At 45.5% G+C, this 4,042-nt stretch overlaps 1 non-coding gene across 1 annotated transcript; it reads left to right on the top strand.

Moving 5' to 3' along the window:
* Positions 1–2,173: 2,173 nt before the first annotated feature.
* On the top strand, positions 2,174–2,246 carry TRNAR-UCG (transfer RNA arginine (anticodon UCG)). The gene has a single exon. It is a non-coding gene; the product is annotated as a tRNA-Arg (tRNA).
* The last annotated feature ends 1,796 nt before the right edge of the window (positions 2,247–4,042 follow it).

Genomic DNA, 4,042 nt, shown 5'->3' with positions numbered 1-4,042 from the left:
GAAAACCAAAGGACGCTGGTGGTACTGCTGAGTATTCAAGAGCAACAATATATAAATAGAGGGGGGAGTAAAGGGAGGACAAAGAAAGAGCCCAAGTAACCACGGATATCCGCTGGCTGTTCATAATGAATACAAATGTCAGGCCATATGGATATTCAACACGGATAGCCAATGAACGTACTGTGAAAGTCCATGTCCCGTGCGACTGTTTTACGGACGTCTGAACTGGATGTACGACCGGACATTAGAGAGTTATAGTATACCGGGCTTACCGTGATACAGGGCGTACCGTGATACCGAAATCGAAGTTCGCATGCGCAGATACGTACGTTACGCGTACTGCTTACCGTACGCATGGTGTTTTTCGGATTTAAGGTAGCGTAGGTGCACGTAGTGTACGTAAACATGGCAGCGCCCTCGGACGCCCGCTTCGAAGTGATTTTGGCAGTAGTTGTTGAAAGATTCTCCTTGTTAGCAGCAAACGACTTTTCAAAGTGGCTTCACTTGCCTTCAGTTAGCTTCGATTACTCAGTATTACGGATAAGTTGGCTTAGTTTTTGAGATAACTTCCCATTTCGAACGCACCCAGGCCTAACTACAAGATCAATGTAAACAAATCGGCAACGTAGATGTTTTCGCGTTTTGTACGTGGTTCATATTTATTTACTTTTATTATCACAAAAATAAACCTCTAACACTGCTTCGCGCGCTGGTATAGGCAAACATTCTCGTTTTCTTTTCATTTTCACTTTTTAACTTATTAACCATCTAATAGGTGGCGCCACCATCCCACTTGGGGGCACGTCAACCACGTAAGCGCTATTTCGTTAAACTATAAGATGCTGCCTACAACAGACGTTTGCTGCACGGTAGCGCTATTCCCTTAACCTACGCTATCACGCTAACGCTAAACTATAACTGTCTATTGGAGAGGTATAGTATACCGGGTGTAACGTGATACCAGAACCGAAGTGCGCATGCGCAGATACGTACGTCACCTGTACCACTTCCTATACACGCGGTATTTTTCAGATTTAGGGTTACCGTGGTATCGTAAATCTACGTTGTGTACGTAAACATGGGGGGGGGGGGGGGGGGGGCTCTCGGACACCCGCGTCGAATTGATTTTGGCGTAGTTGTTGAAAGATTCACTTTGTTCGCAGCAAACGACTGCTAAAAATGGCTTCGCTTGCCTTCAGTTAGCTTCGATGACCGAGTATTACGGATAAGCTGGCGTAGTTTTTGAGATTACTTCCCATTTCGAATGCGTCTAGGCCTAACTACAAGATCGATGTAAACAAATCAGCAACATGAACGTTTTCACGTTTGGTACTTGGTTCATATTTATTTACTTTTAATATCACTGAAATAAACTTGTAATAATGCTTCGCGCGGTTGCATAGGCAAACATTCTCGTTTTCTTTTCATTTTCACTGTTTAACTTATTAACCATATAATAGGTGGCGCCACCATCCCAGCTGGGGCAAGACGCTGCCCACAACGAACGTTTGCTGCACGGTAACGCCATTCCCTTAACCTACGCTAGGGTGGCTCCCTACCACCCTACCTACGCTATCAAGCTAACGCTAAACTATAATAACTCTCTACGTTTATAACGTTGACTGCTTGTCCATATAAGGATATGTGTATTTGCACTTCAAATATTGTAAAATTAGAATGTAGTGAAAATCTACATAAATCTGCCGAATCCCGGGTGACAATCTTGTAGAGTTTCATTAAAAGTGCTACTATAAATTTCATTCAAACTTTAGCACACGCATTTGATCCCAGGATGCCAAATAATTTTGCTTCATGTGGCAAAACAATCTGAATGATTCAATATGTGTATCGCGTGTCATAAAATAACAATGTATTTAGCATTATTATTATCGCATGTGGATCGAGCGCGTCATAGCAGTCATCATGTAGGCAAACTTCCATGTACCAGCCTCGACACTTCTCTACAAGCAGTGCACCGCATTTGCTGAGATTCCTGGAACATACACGTCATGCTGGTCATGTTCCTCCGGATGTTTTGGGAGAAAAAGCGCGCCATTGTGCCTATTGTCCCGAAACCTGCTTGACCAGTGGCGCACAGAGGGAAAGAGCGCGAGAAAGGAGGGTGTTCGTGTAGCGTCCCATGTATGTATGCTCAGCCGGTCTCCGTGTCCCGGTCCGCGTGGCCTAATGGATAAGGCGTCTGACTTCGGATCAGAAGATTGCAGGTTCGAGTCCTGTCGCGGACGAATAATTTTTTTAGGCACTGCGCCGTGCTCCCGACCTGGTTGCAGAAATTAGGTGCCTTTTCTCATCTTTTAGCACCACCACGAGCCGGTCTCCAAGGCTCCGAGCGGCAGAAGGCAGACTTTTTTTTCTAGTGCGCCCGTGTGGACATCAACAGAAATATGCGAAGTTACGAAAGATGACTCTTCTACAAGAAACACCGCAACGTGGCACGAGCCCACCACTGTTTTCGGCAGATATTACCACGGCAAGCAGCAGCAACCACACACAATGTGGTTCTAAGAGAGAAAGGAAGAGAAAAGTGAGCCCCGTAACTGACTGCTTCAGCGAGCGACACCTCAACAGTAGCTCACAAGGGATGGGGGTGAGGAGGGATTAAAAGGATAGGAATAAAGGTGCTGAGAGAGAGAAAAAAAGAGATGAGGTAATCCAGAGAGCAACGACATATCGAGGGGATAGGAGAGATAGGAAAGATGGAAACATGGTCACAGGAGTCCGAAGACGGGGCACCACTTGCGAGAGCTCTTGTCGGCGTCAGCAGATGGCGTAGAGCAAGTCCTGTCATTCACAGATACACTGTCGTCGGAGGTCGGCGTCAGGAGATGACGTAGGGCGAGCCCAGTCGGCCAGAGCTACGCTGACGTCGGAAATCGCGAGGGCACAACCGGTCGGCACGGAATCCAGCGAGCGAGTCCCCACAGCAACCCCGCTCACTCGCACTGCACATATAAGGCCACGTGTTACATATCTGTTCTTTACGTCTCATATCAAACGTTTGTCTATTCTTATCACGCGTTAACTATTGCCATGAAGTGAAACCTTGCCTGGCATATCAGTTTGTTCGCACTAATAGGTGGGTTACTACATTGCTCTTCTACAATGAAATCTCGTTCGTTCAACAACCATTATTTAAAAAATTGAATGATTTGAACTTGTTCCCTGGTCCTGGCTAGCATATACATTGTTTAATATCACCAAACCCAATTTAATTCATTCATATTTGACTGCAGCACAGTTAATTCGGATGATTTGAAGAGAGTGCTGCCCATACTTGGCAAGACAACATGTACATGATGTCTCGGTTAAAGATTAAAAAACTGCATAAACTCCACATGAGCACTAGTTAAGTACTGGCGAGTTTTTCATCATTAGGGTACTAACGAATTTTTTTTTACATTGTTGACTTTTTAAAACACCTAGTACACCGAAAGCTGTTAAGAGATCACAACTCAGGTCACGTGCAGTTGTCCGCCGCCAGTGTCCGTAACCACATCGCACAAAAACAAAAACAAAAAAACCTAGCACCAATGACACAGTGGGGCTCTCTCGAACCCAGGCCTACTCGGTGCCAGCCCAGCGTTCTACCAATGAGTCACACCGGTACTTGGGACTCGTTGGCAAACTTGCCGTAGGCAGGCTTGATCCCGTTAATACGACTTATAAAGCGTTCTCAAACAGCAAAAGAACAACCAGTCGTCGCACAATGCGAATAGCGTAACGAGTGGGTCGTCCAATGCTCCAATCGATTACAAAAGGTTGTTCTTGTTCCCCTATTAACTGTGGCGCATACCCACTTCAGCCATAATTCCTTGTCATCAGCCACTGCATGAACAGTTGGCACAAAATTCCTTGCGAGTGTTTAGTGGATACCAAGCTTCTCAGAGGAATGATAAAAAATAGTATAGCGAATACCAGCCTACTACCCAAAAATTTTCACTATTAACGCCCAGGTGCGTATCAAGCAAGTGTGCTCGCAGCAGTTACCCAATGATCGTTTTGAAAGGCTATGAAAGGCCGC

This window comes from Rhipicephalus microplus, chromosome 5 (genome assembly GCF_043290135.1).
Source record: "Rhipicephalus microplus isolate Deutch F79 chromosome 5, USDA_Rmic, whole genome shotgun sequence".
Classification (NCBI taxonomy): Eukaryota; Metazoa; Arthropoda; class Arachnida; order Ixodida; family Ixodidae; genus Rhipicephalus; species Rhipicephalus microplus.
The sequence above is the reverse complement of the archived record's forward strand: the minus strand, read 5'-3'. Positions and strand labels throughout refer to the sequence as shown.